Source organism: Olea europaea, chromosome 15 (genome assembly GCF_002742605.1).
Source record: "Olea europaea var. sylvestris chromosome 15, O_europaea_v1, whole genome shotgun sequence".
In the NCBI taxonomy this organism is placed as follows: Eukaryota; Viridiplantae; Streptophyta; class Magnoliopsida; order Lamiales; family Oleaceae; genus Olea; species Olea europaea.
Genome location: NC_036251.1, coordinates 20541224 through 20556402, shown reverse-complemented (window position 1 = coordinate 20556402; position 15179 = coordinate 20541224). Strand labels below are relative to the sequence as shown.

The following is a 15179-nucleotide window of genomic DNA, read 5'->3' as shown; positions in this document are numbered from 1 at the left end:
TCAACCAAGATCACGAGTGGAAGACTTTGTCAAGCGTTGACTGCCTCGAACATCTCCCTAAGTCTTCGAATTGGAGTCTTTACTTTTGATGTGATGAATCAGCTTTCTCCCTGAATCATTGACACACTAAAGCTACCCCTTTGTCTTAACATAGTCATTTCATATTCCTTTCTCTAGGAACCCAACAATTATGGTTATTCAGAATATTTCATTCATAAACTAGTAAAATGGATCTTAATTAGATTAGATCAATCCAATTCTAAGAATTCTTCGAGAAAATTTGAGTGTATTTGTGTAGGACCCTTTATTTATTTATTTATTATTTTTTTTTTTTGATAACCCAGGAACCCGCAGCTGCTACTGACGACCAGTGCGCACTAGGTAAACCTGGGGGCTGGCACGAGACCCGCAACCACACCAGCCGGTTAAATCTTCTCCAAGGAGAAGGCGGATGTCTCAAGCGTGGGTTGAACCCTCGTCGAAACCAAACCCAGTTTCCCAGGCCATGCCCTTTGCCAACTCGGCCACACGCTCTTGACGTGTAGGACCCTTTCTTTATTTCAATATCAGATGGTATGTACACTTGTATGACTTGGAGCTCTCAATCTCAAAGGGAACATAAATTCTTCGACTTCACTGATTGAGGAAGAATGAAAATTCACTCGTATAATATTGATTTTTTTTAATCTCATTAAATATGGGAGAATATTACCACGATCATCATAGCGAGAGGAATAATAGAGGAAACCTCCATCGATCTTGTTTTTTAGTGTCACCCATAATATAGAAATTAAATACCAATAAAGAGATTTTACTACCTGAATTACATGTGTTGTTGAATCACAAGACAAAAGAGCACTTAACGTAAATATGAACGCTTCGAAATATTCATCTTCATTGAATATGCACAAGTGTCTTTTACATTTCTAGAAGTTTCTTGGAAAATGAAAGGGAAAAAAAAAAGGTAAAAGAAAAAGTGTGAAATAATGGGGGTAAACATAAACGAGTTGGATCTTGGTAGGGCCCAGTATAAAAGATAACAATAAAGCCAATTAACCACAATTAAAAACAGGGAAGGAGGCGACATATTGAGGTGGTGGCAAATGGTTGGGCGTTTTATATTTTAATTTTTCAAAGTGTTCAATCGCGAGACGACACATGTCATCCTTGTTTTTCACAGTAGATGTATAGCACAATTGAAACGATAAATGAGGGCTGACTCATCATATTACTACAACAGAAATGCTAATTAGACAGGGTTTTATACAAGGATTCACTTCGGCCCTTGATTAAATTCTAATCAAGGGCTGTGGTGAATCCCTGTATAAATCCCTATTTCAGAAGCATCTCTCATTGCTACAATGAAGGTCCCCACACGTGGAAAGCAAGAGCAGTGGATCTCCATTTTCATTGTACGGACTTCGACTAAAGTAGTAAGAAGAGATAATATTTAATGGTTTAGTTCTCCTTAATATAATTAGTAGCAAATGCCTAGATGTTTGCATTTATATTATTATTGTGAAAATTCGGGAATCCAAATTATTTTAAGCAATTTTTAATTTTTTTCCCCATCAAAGATGCTTACCCACGTTAGATTTGATCTCATGCAAACCATTCTAGTTTATTTTATTTTTTGCATTATACATTTGTAAAAAAAATACAAGTTTCTATTTTGTTGAAGATGTTCATGTAATTTATTTAACAAATAATTTTCCACATTTGACATAAATTAATCAAAAACAAATAATTATGGAATTTTGAAAAAATGTGTATAGTAATTTATCACCTGTTAACATTTCAAACAATAATACTTTAATTTCTAATTAATCCGCAAATTAAATTTTTAATAGCTAAAAATTAGATTTAATAGAAGTCTATGAAATATGTGTTTGAAAAGTTAATAAAAGTTATGGATATCGTAAAACATGAAATTAAAATTAATTTTTAACTTTGACTTTAATTTTTACTCAACATTTTAAACTACACCAAACGGGGACTTTATGTTTGACTTTTAGTAAGATAAATGTAGATTATCCTAAATTTTAAGAAATTAGAAAGTACGTATATTTCATACCTTTAGTAATATGTTCCATATGTCGAATAAAATTGAGGGCATGTTCGGTAGTGATTTTAAGAATCAATTTTTTTATTGTTAAAGAGAAAAATGGATCCTATATATATGAATCCTATATATATGAATGAAGAAGTTAAAAATGACGGTTACTTTAGGAAAATAACGATCAAAAAATTAATTTTTTAGTATGAAAAATCAGAATCAAACGATGGCTGAATGTAACAATCAATGGTATTTTGTCTAACTTATTAACACACCATTAATCTTAAATACCATTTAAAAGTACTTTACAATTCTTTAGAGGCAACCACTACTTTTTGTTTGAATAGACAAATCAAATTTAAAGGATATGAAATGGGACACACCCATGTGTAAGCAACCTTTTTAATAATGTACCATCCCATAATATTCCATGCACTAAATATTAACTAAAAGGGTTCCCTTAAGATCTGGTCCTGGCCGGTGACACGTGTCAGTTCCTCAGACGTCAATTTCTTTAAATATGAATCTTAACCCTACAGCAGTTGCACCGGCCACTGCATAGATTTTGCTGGATAGCATGAAACAGAGAGAACCCTATATTATGTATCCAAAGCAAATTTAGAACACCTTTTTTAAGCTTTATCAAGTCTTCACTAGGAGAAACTTTTATTACACGCGCCACTTGCAACTTCAACACTAAGCAAAGGGGGAATTTTTTATTTTTTTTATTATTATTTAATTCATTTCTTTATATTCCATCAAAACTCGAAAGTATTCTACTTATTAATAGAGATTTTACAATAGGGATTATGGGTTCTTGAAATCTAACAAATCTTGAAATTATTCATACTTTTCCTGGCCTTATAATTAGTGTTTAGATTGAGTCTACTCAAGTTGAGGTCATTTCAAATCTTATTTCATAGGAGAAATTAATTGTAGTAACTATTTAAAGAAATCCGTTCTTTTTAAACAACGTTGAATTTTTATTTTTACATTTTTTAAGGTAAAGTCGGTTTAGGATCATGAGATTATTTTCTATTCTATAGGATGTGCTCAGGCACAATAATGTGAGCATAATAGAACTTGAAAAAATTGCTTAGGGACTAAGTTTTCGACTAGCCTCATTTTTACTAAGCCCCTGTTTGAGCTCTATTTTTTTATATTAGATTTGTATATAATAATTCTTTTTGAAGATGTGTGATTAAAAGTATAGAAATTTTTTGAATTTACGTGCAAAAGAATAGATGATTGAAAAGGAGTTTAAAAAAATGAATATTTAATGAATATGACTCAATCATAGGATAAAATTTTCCAAACACCCTTGTGCGATTTCTTCCCATCCCATCTCCTCCTCATCCATTCTTCATGCCTATTTTCATGTAGTGTTCAACAATTGTTCAGAAGTACTCCGGTAGCGGCTATGACAAAATAATAATAATAATAATAATAAAGAAAAAAGAAAAAAAAATAGAGATCGAATAGTGGAGGGATAATGAGGAAAGAAGAAAGGAAAAACTACAAGTTGAGGTGAGGAAAGAGGTGAAATCGGGGAATAATTGGAAATGAATATTAATAAACGTATATTGGACATTAACTATAAATAAACTTTTAGCAATGATGGTTGAACAGAGTTAAAAATAGGGGAAGTGTTGACAGATTGAGTTAACAGCATTTGATTGAATTTTCTTTTTTTAAAATTTTCAAACTATCTATTCATGGTTCAACATGTGTCCTTCTTGTCTTGAAGCCTGGTGTTGACCCTGTTCTTATAGCATTTCTCGTAAACTTTACATTGGGCAACTTTTAAATAGGAAAACCACATCTAAACTATTTAAGGTACTTTATGAATAATCGAGGGAGCAAATTAAAAATTTACGTGCTTACCATTATCATTCATAGCGAGTGGTGCTTCACTTTCCATGCAAAAAGGAAACTCTCGAAGTACGTGCAAACCCGAGGCCCTCGTCTCTTTATAAAAAACCCTACTTTCATTACTCACCACACAATAGTCTACTCAACATTATTAAACAACACAAATTCAATCGTAATCAAACCTTGTAAAAAAATGTCCAACGCTTACAATCCTCAGCCTCCTATGCCTGTACACTTATGTTTCTTCCTCATTATCCTCTTCATGTTTGTAGGGTTCACATGGTACATAAACTATGAGTCTATTTTCGAGGGCTTGTTCGACCAGATCAAGCTGCTTCTCATGGTGTCGCCATTAATACTTTTAATGGTTGTGCACTTGCTTTCAAGCTTGGAAAGGTCGCTCTTTTTCCTTCCATTCCCAGAACAAGACGCGATTCATCGGGCTGGTTCGACTCCGTGGGGTGTTGGGTTGCTGCTTGTGCTTCTTCTCTTTATGATTTCTTACCAGTCTGATTTTCGCGAACGTTGGTTTCCTCTGTTAAGCAGATGAATAATTTGTGTAAGATTTTGAGATTTGAGGCTGTTTAAAAATTGTATGGTCCTGCAAGCAACACCATCTAGCATAGCTTTTTTATGGAGTTGAAGTTTTAGATTTTAGTATTGTACTGATATAAATTAATGTTCTTTGTGTGTATTTGTATTGTATCAAGTTTTTAATACAACGTTTCGTAAATTCTAAGAAATTTAAGGCCAAAAGTAGGAAGGGAGCTACTCATTGATTATATTTATTTCATACTAGAATTATCTTTTCTTGTTTGCTTATGATAAAAGCTGATATTTCATTTTAAAATGACAACCTGGATACGAGAACTAGCTCAATTCCTTATATGTTTGTCTATATTTTAGTTTGTATTCGATTTGGGATTTGTCCCTTAATAATCCCTGCAAGATGCTGACTTGGTTGAGTAGACCAATATTGAAATTTGTATGCTTATCTTTTGAATATTAATGAGCTCCGATACCATATTAAAATTTAGAGTTCCTTCTTAAAAAATTAATTTTATTAAGAGAAATAGCTCAAGTCCTAATATATTGATCTATTCGATATGAAATTTGTCCATTATAATACGATTTACTACTAAACATGATCTAGACATGCTCTAAACATTGATAAAATGGAAACCAAACACACGAGTCCATTAACCATTCATGGTAGGTAGTAATTTTAGATTTCTATAAAAAAGAAAAAGAAAAAGAAATGATTTTTTTTTTTTTGTTTTCTAATTGGAAGTGCGTTTGATTATTGGCGAACCGAAAGGTGGAATCTAAAGCATTCAAGTCGGGTAAATTATGATTAACCATTAGTAAAATCAAATCCACTGGAGATTTACCGTATCACTGTGCGGGAATATTGGAGACTGTATGTGGAAAGACATCGTAATTCTCTAAACCATTAGAGAGCACTTGAGGAAGAGAGAGACACTTTAGCGACTATTTCGAAATTTTAAAACAAAATGAGTAAGCATTATTCACAAGAGGGGTGATATTACTTTTGTTAGATGGTAGACCCTGATGGGTCGAGTTGGGTCGGGGTCGAGGTCGAGTTTTTGAGCGGCAGCAAGACTTAGAGATAGCATTTAAATAATTATATTCCTACTTTTATGTAGTCTACATGAGCGTTAGTTCATCGTATTTAACTGTATATTGTGCTCAAGGAAGGCCAACACAAGAGAACACCACGTTTTTCATACTGAATTATGGATAATTCAATCAAAGCACATAGAGCCTAGGCAATTGCAAGATGAATGTGGCGACCAGCGATGAGATGCAAGGATTGGGCGAATGAGTTTGATGCTTCGGGTAAAAAACGAAAGCATTAAAGAACCACAAGTATGACCAAACGTAAACGTCTACCAAAAAAGTAATGTTATTTAGTAATATTGGTGTTACAATATCAGTTTAAGTGGCTCTAAGTATATTAAATGAAATGTAAAATTAAATAAATAATATAATTTCATTTTTAATTGAACATATCATAATAATATCACATATGAACTAGTGTTAAATATCATTATTCCTAATAAAATGCCTGGAATAATAACTTCATCAACTTCGAGGTCGTTTACGGAAATTTTTACCTATGTTATTACTTTATTTTTGTTGTGTGCCTTTCATTTACTATGTTCTAATATCGAGTTAAATATTTCATTAACCACCGTACTTTACACTTCGTCACAGCTTGGTCACTGAACTTCGCTAAACTTCCCAATGGCCACTGAACTTAAGTCCGTTGCACTAAAATGGCCACCGGATGGATTCCGTCTTTGCTTGTGCCTACGTGGATGACGAAAAAGTGCATTGACAGTTAAAATTGTCCACATTTTGAGTGAGTTGCACACGTGGATACCAAATCATCCAAACGAGCCCTTATCAATATAATATTAAACTCGCGTTGGGAGGAAAAACTTGCACACAGAATGAAAACGCGAGAACGATAAGATTCAACCCAAATCATGAAGCCAAACCCTAACCCCCCAAATCAATTTCGAACCTTTCTTCAAATTGAAGCCAAAATCCATCATACAGAAGCCAAAAGCGTGAGAACGATGAACCACAACCTAAAAGTCTCAAACCCAAACCCTACCCCGAAATCAGTTTCAAGCCTCCATCGGCGGCCTCCCAAAATCGGACTAATGAGTTGCAAGTTTTTTGATTGCATTAGAGAAGGCATGCACATGGTTGTCGGAAATGAAAGTAAATTTGGTTCAGATTTTGAAATTTATACATTGATGTAGTTTTACGGGCATTCTTGTACTAGCTTTCTTCTATTAACATTCTTGTTTGCGTTAATTAGTATTATTTCATAACATTTAACTCCTGAATTAGTTTTTGTAATCCAGTAAAGAAAATAACTTAACAAACTTCTCAGTCTTGGAGTAGATTGGGTGGCATTAATCATAGTAACGTAAGAGTGGACAAGATCAATTCGTTTTTAGAAACTTAGAAGGTCTTGTTTCTTACACTTGGAGCAAATGACTAACTGAAATTATAATGAATTTTGAGACTCGTGATCTAATGAAGAATATTATCTGGGAAACTTGTTATTTTGTTGAATCATTAAGATATCGTTCTAATTTTTTTTATGTTGTTATTTATATATGTTGGATTATTTGGTGAACTAGTTAATTTGATTCAAGGCACTTCTAATTATCACTCTTTTATTTTTGTGAGAAACAGTCATGGAAAGTTTCGATAAAACAAAATTCTGGATGCTTCATTGGGTTTATTAATCAAGAAAGATAAAGTATCAAAGACACTGGAAGCCTTTCGTTCGGACCTGCTGCCACCATACATAATGTTCCTCCTAATGCAAATAAGTTTGAAGTGCAGAGCATGGAAGAGGTGGAATCATCGCTGTTGAGGGCAGAAAGGGAACGAAAAAGAGAAATGTGAAGACTTTGACGGCCACATCCATGCAGTCTACGAGCAGGAAGGCACGGGCAGAATGAAGGCCGAATGAAATTAACGTTTTTTGGAGTGTTTAATATCTGTTTATAAACATGAAGCATATTTTTGGATTTGCACAAATAGATGCTGTGTTTAAACATGGAGTAATTTCTGGGCTGTAAACATGCTTTTGGATTTGAACATTTTTTGCACACCGCATAATCGGATGCTATTTTTCTTTAGTTTTGTAGCTAAATACTTTGGTTTATCTTGTTAGGACATCAGCTTAGTAAAACTCCAAGTATTCAATTCAGTGTTGGAATTCTAGCAAAGATTTTAACCTGGTCATATGTTCAGTATCTAGAAGAATACAAGGGCAGAAATGAATGATTATGAAGTTCAATATATTATAGCTAAAATCAGATACATTACAGCAGAACCACCAACATCAGAAAAATCAAAATAGAACAACTATAATCATCATTAATAATCCAATATCAATATGTAATGCAAGAGAACTAAAGCCAAACGCAAACATATCGGGAGTATTCTCACCATGTAAAAGTGCAGACAAGCTCCACATTTGCTAGTAATCATAGATAAAAACTGAAGATAAAACTGCTGACCATACATTCTCATTCTCATTTAACAGAGTTACTACAATATCGCATCCAAGTCTCAAAACATTAATCTATTACAACACTGCATCCAAGTCTTGAAACCTTAAACTATTGCAACCATTACAACTTACGATTACATAAGCATGAAGTTTGACAACTACAATGTAAGACTTTTATTTGATTACATGGTTGGATCAAATTCAAGGAACTCTTCCATTTTCTTTCCCTTTGTACTCAATAACTCCCTTTCCTTTGCGGATCATCATATTGCTGGATATTTCCACATCTTTTTGTTTTGTTATCTGAACAAATGTCTTCAACATACACGACAAATCTTCAAGTGGCTCTTTCGGCTTCGATTTACCCGAACAAACAGATTCGATTCTCGACTAAACTCACCTTCAAATTGCAAAGGTATTTCTTCGAACGATGATGAATTGTAGTTCCACTTGAAATAACCACAATCTCTACGACAACATGAGAATAAGTGGCCTAAGTTTTCAGTTTTTTTCTCTACCTCTATACATTTCAAGAAGCCAAATCCACATCCTCAAAGTCGTTTCTTTGTTGGGCATTCCGACAAGTGGTTTTAATGAAGTAATTAGTTAAAAACAACCTGCACATCCACAAGCCTGCATGCATTAAATCATATGCATTATGTGGTTGATATAATATTTTCTATAAAATAATGATCAAACCAATGGTTACTCAACTGTCCCTTATTCAACTAACCGATATTCAACTTGCTCTAAATTTCACAATTTTTACACATTCAGTCCAACCAAATTAATTCACGCACCAAAGGGTTGGGGGATCTTGAAACTTCAATTCAAAAGTGTAATCATGCTTAAACATCATTTAATTCAGATCAACAACCCATTTAATTTAGCATATCCTCGAGCATTAAAACTAATTACCGTAACTTTCATTTAAAATTTCACAATCAACCAGTCGTTTAAAATCAACAACCATTTTTTTAAAACAATTAAATGCATTGTCACGAAAATACCTTCAGATGAAGTGGACCTTCTGTGTGCGGTATTGGTTGCCAAATTCAGCTAGCGCAAACCGAATCAAATTGGATGTTTGAAATGGATTTGGGGGTTAAGGCTCTGGGCGTGTTTTGGGCTTGACCCCTTTCTTCTCATGCTTTCATTTTCCTCCAAATTAAAGGATTCTCCAAAATCGCAGCTGAAAGCACGATTTGAAAATGAATTGGATTTGGGTTTATATGGGTAAGGGCTCGTTTGGATGATTTGGCATCCACGTGTGCAACTCACTCAAAATATGGACAATTTTAACTGTCAATTCACATTTCCGTCATGCACGTAGGCACAAGCAAAGACGGAATCCATCCGGTGGCCATTTTAGTGCAACGGATTTAAGTTCAGTGGCCATTGGGAAGTTTAGCGAAGTTCAATGGCTAAGCCGTGACGAAGTGTAAAGTACGGTGTCTAATAAAACATTTAACTCTTCTAATATCATTGTTTTGGGAACTATGTTAACGTATTTATTTTTGTTTCAAAATGAACAACTAATGTATTTTAATATTCAAGTTATCGACCTTTTATAGTGTTTGAAATTTACACTTACGATTGATTAGTGAAATTTGTGCACTTATTTAGACCACATTATTAAACTCTGTATGTCGTCAAAGCATTGAATTTTATTTAATTTGAGTTAATTTTTGTTTGTTTCAGTGTTTAACCCGTTTTGAAGCAATTGGAAAAGAAAAGGGATCAATTGGCAATAAAATAGAAGTGTGTGGACCAAATCTCACTTGAATAAAAGTTGGAGAATCAAAATTGAGGAAACAATGAAGAAAAGGACTAACTTGCATCAATTATTGGAGAGAGTCCTTGGAAGATAAATTGCAATTGGGCTCCAAAATAAAGGCGGAAGTGGGAGAAAAAAAAAATAGGGTTGTCTGATATATATATATATATATATATATATATATATATATAAAGAGAGAGTATTTTCTCAATGAATAAGTAATTGTAGGAGTTAAATCTTGATATAATTTGAAAAAGGAAAAAAGAGGTCCCATCGAATTGAGTATGATTGTATGTGTGATATATATATATATATATATATATATATATATATATAAAGAGAGAGTATTTTCTCAATGAATAAGTGAAAATTGAAATTGGGTTTTGAGAAATAAAATAGACGGTTGGAATTCATTGAAAAAGGCTGCCTTTTGGAAATATATACACATATAATTGGGCAACAATTGGTGAGTTAAACTGGGAAGTAATATTGTGTTGAATTAGGATATCTCCTTGGAGATTATTACACGCCAATTGAGGAGGAAACACACAAAAATAGAGGGCTATTGGAATTGAAAAAGAGACGCATATAATTGCGTGGCATGCTGTTAAATTAATAAACATATTGACGACTGCCTTGGAGATATAGAAATACACACGCAAAAGTCAAGGAAATTTGTGATATTAATCACGTTTCGTCAAATTTCGGTGATGTCTTTCTACTTTTTTGTGTTTAACTCCAATATTATGTTAGGCTAATTTCTTTTCATATATTGGATGGATGACAAAACTGTTTAATTTTTAGTTTTTAATTCAAGACGTGTGTGTTTTTTTTTTTTTATCTTAATTTGTACATTGTGATTTCATTAATATGCCTATTAACATTGTTTTAATGTTTGCGTCCTATTAGGATAATAAGTTGTTTATTCGCAGTGTTCGAAAACTCACGATAGGTAGAACGCTATTATTGGGATACACGTGCAATAAATGTTAAGAATAATATTTATGGCGTGTGCGATCATATGTTATAATCCTAAATATCAATGCATGTTTGCCATATGAATTCGGACTAGGAATAGAATCGTCTCGTGGTAATCATAAGTTTATTATATCTTGGGAAAGAATAATAAATAATAGTGGAATTATCGATCGTCACAATTGCATGATTTGAGATAATTATCACTGGTTGAGAATTACAACTAAGAATTGATCAGTGGCATCGAAAATCCAATACGTTCGCACATTTGATTTTTAAACCAACTTTCATTGTTTTCACAAGTTTTAGTTATAAAAATTATTTAGCTATTCCTTCGATCATCTTTTAGTTACAAACACGAATTTGAATATATTAAATATACTAAAATTGATCCTTATACCCTTTGGGACGATAACTCTCTCATCACGATTATTACTTATACAACGAATCTGTACGCTTGCGGGATTCTGACGAACAACGATCATTTCTTATTTTACAATAACACTCCATAAAGGATGAGATATATAGTCTAAGAAGAATGACCATCTGAGCCCCGCCATAGTAACTTAGACCTTATTACAATTTAATGCTCTCTGATAGAGAATTTACGATTCATTTATCAAATTTCATGAGCTAGGAACGTGAAAACACATGAGAAGCTTAATTAGTATTTGAGCCAACTTTGTATAAGTAAATGCCATTATGCCAAGTTAATACGCCCGAAACCTAATACCGTAGCCTACCACACGTCTTCAGATGGAAACAGTAAAGAAAATCCCTAAAGACTTAAATGGTTGTTGAATTATAATCCTTAGCTGGTTTAATTTCTTTTTTCGTTTCAACAATAGGTGCTCTTCAAAACTTTGTGAAGTTTGTATAATACGTGAGCATGGAGATTGTTTCTTCATGTAGATTCTACTTGATCCTTTTTGAATAATTGACAAGTTGGAGATAAGTAATATCAATTATTAAATTGGGCTAAATGTTTGAAGTCATAATTGTGAGTGAAGAAAAGTTTGAGTCGCTAATGCACAAGTCTAACAACAGAGGAAAATATGGGAAGAATACATAACTGCAAAGGTTTTATGACACTTTCAAAAATTAGAAACTTATGAAAAAGTTTCAAAAATCAGTGTGACAACCTAATAAAAGTCAAGGCCACAATAATATGTCATAGTGACACTAATCAGATAAGGTTACAGTCACGAAGACACAAATTGTAATACACAATTACGAATTTAGTTGTAATCATACATTTTGTAAGGTCACATTATTTGTTGGTCACAAATTATCGATTACATATTATCTATTGGTCACAAATTATTCTTTTTATTGGTCACAATCATCCAGATAAGCGGGCACTAGTGCAACAACAGCATCGCAAAGATGATGCAATAGCAGCATTACAACATTACTGCGAAAGCTAGCATCGAGCACTGTTATTGCAGCAGTTGACTCTGCATCTATGATAACAGTAACGCCCCATCGCTTCTTACGTGTGGAAAATGGTGGTAACGATGGTCATTGTTGTGGTGGAAGGTGGTGCTGGTGGCGGCATGGTAGAGTTGGTGGGTGGTGGTGACAAGCTGAAATTGTGGTGGTATGGGGTGTGATTGCGACTTGGGAAATGGGTAAGGGCTTATGGTGGGTGGAGGTGGGAAATACCTGATTTTTGAAGGAAAAACATTGTTTCTGATTGTTTAAATGTGTCAAAAAACTTAAAAACAGATATAACAATATGAAAAATAATACCAAGAACAAAAAATTTACATGAAAACTAGGAAAATAAATCATGGGTAGAGAATGAGAATTCACTAATTTCAAAATATGTAAGGAGTATAAAATTATGTTGGATGATCTCCCAAGAGATATAATTACTCTCGGCGATCCCGACGGATGAGCTTGAGTTTAAAGCTTTTGAAAAGATGATGTCCCAAGGTATTGATGCTCACCTGCAGGCCTAATTCACAATCAAGATTCCAATGCATATCGCTAGTTATCACTCATACGGAATGCTTCGAAGTAGCTGCTGGTTGCTTTAAGTTCTGGAGGTCGAATACAATAAGCCAATAATGGAGTGTTCGGGATTGAATAAGAGAGAAAAAATTGTCACAATCATGAAACCCAATTGCTCCAGATAACACGATCACTCTCGCGGCACTCTCGCGGCTAGTGAACGATACCACAACCGCTCGAGTGCTTACCTAGCAATTAGCAATGATTTATTGATATTTTATTAGAGCGTTTGATGAGCGGCCAATGAGAGATCTTCAACACGAATATTCTCCTTACTTGCGTCTTTAATATCTTCAACTACCAACTCTCAATAGAACTTCCAAATAAAATTTGGATCACCATCAAACTTTAGCAAATCTCCACTTTTAAACGAATTCTACTACAATGAATAAAACAATAACTTTTCAACAAAACTCTCCACCTCAACCAAAAAAGCCCCCAAGGAAACACAACAACAAATGCCAATCAAGTCCAAGCCCCCTATTCAAAGTCAGTTGCATTCAAAGCATAAGTAACTAAATTAGCCTTATCAAACCTCTAATCTCTTCCGAGTCTGTATTTAGCAATAGAATACCGTGGCACTTGTTGTGACGCTCCAATTCTATTGCTCTTTTATTTATTTTTTTATTTTTTTTTTTAAATATAGACTTGAAATGTTACCAAACATCTCCTCTATCTTATTTAGGCAAAAATTTCTCTCTTTTTTTATTTGATTTGATCAATAAATTGACAAAGATAATCTAACGATTCAATTAAAATTTTTCATATAATTCAAGATTTTAGACTACTATAATTTTTCAAAAGCAAAAACTCAAATTTAACATAAAATGTCCAATCTTCGAACACAAAAGTACGAAAATAATGTGCACATAATTAAACATAGGATGTCCTAACAATAAAAAAATTTATGATAATCCGGGTTAAAATCTTTACTTGCCGACCTCATAAGCACCACTTGGTCAATCTGCCACATGTCCTCACGATCCATTCTATCTGAAAGTTATTGTAAGAGTGAGTATTTTGAAAAAAAAAATACTCAGCAAGACATCTATAAATTTCAAATGTACGAAAAGTTAAGTCTGTAAATCAATTGGTCAATTAATATAGTTTTTATTTTCAATCAATCTCAAACGTACAAAAAGTTAAGTCTGTAAATTAATTGGTCAATTAATATAGTTTTTATTTCCAATCAATCACGTCAGTTTGTGGAATTCAAAAATAATAATTAATTAATTATTATATAATTGAATGAATATGCACCGTTTCAAATTTCCTAGGAAATTGTACCGTGAAATTTTCTTTCACATATATTCTTTCTATCAAAATAGCTCAAATATGATTAGTGCAAAATTATTTCTTCTCGGGCCAATTTATATTATTCAACACGAACTATAAAATGAGTATAATATCGATATATTTTTTATTAACTTTAAAATACTTAAATATTCAACCCAAATAACTTACGATAAAATTCTAAAAATACACGTAAACAAAATAAATCATTTATGCAAATGAGTAAGTCGCATGTATCACTTCAACTTTTAGACTTTAGTGTGACGATATGACTTGACATGGACTATATTATTTGCTAAATTATCAACATTAAATTTAGCCATATAGAATTAAGATTTAAAATTCGAGATGTTACAGTTGTGGTGGCAAAAACAAAATTATCCTTAACTTCTGAACTAAACAGAGACATATTCTCTAATATAGACGCTAAGCCAAACTCAAACTCTACCTTTGTGTTTAATTTATGCTAATTTACTTCACAAGAATCTATAGAACGTAAATCACGAAGCATCTCACTTTCATTAAATATAACGCCTCTACTAATTAATACTTTACTTGTTTTTAGACACCATAACTTATATCTCTTAATGCTAGACTTAAAGCTAAGAAACACACACTTTCTCAGACTAGGTTCTAATTTCTCATTATCAACAAAAGAGTAAGCAGGACTTCCAAATATCTTCAAATCACCATCACTAGGAGAATTATCAGATTGTACCTTTTTTGGAATCTTTTTATCAGTAGTTGTTGAAGGCGAACAATTTACAAGAAAACTAGCTGTAGAAATAACCTCAGTCCAAAATGACTTGGGTTAACCAACATTAGAAAGCATATGACATACTTTCTCGATCAAAGTCCTATTCATCATCTTGGCCACCTCGTTCTATTGTCGAGTCTTACTAGCTGTCAATGTCTCAAAATTATTTGACTAACAGAAAGTATTAAACTCATTAGAATAAAACTCCTAAACATTATCAGTGTGGAGACATTTCACCTGCCTCCCCATCTACTTCTCAGTCATGGTCTTCCACTCACTGAATATATAAAACTTAAGAAGAACACTCAAACTTACTAGAAAAAATCGTCAATAATGCTCAGCACATACATGTGTTCTCTTCGTATTA

At 33.1% G+C, this 15179-nt stretch overlaps 1 long non-coding RNA gene across 1 annotated transcript; it reads right to left on the bottom strand.

Annotated features, from left to right (window-relative positions):
- Positions 1 to 7982: 7982 nt before the first annotated feature.
- LOC111411031 lies at positions 7983 to 9279 on the bottom strand. The gene is made up of 2 exons (XR_002705811.1): positions 9005 to 9279; positions 7983 to 8627 (listed from the first exon to the last, which is right to left on the bottom strand). It is a non-coding gene; the product is annotated as an uncharacterized LOC111411031 (long non-coding RNA).
- Between the last annotated feature and the right edge of the window lie 5900 nt (positions 9280 to 15179).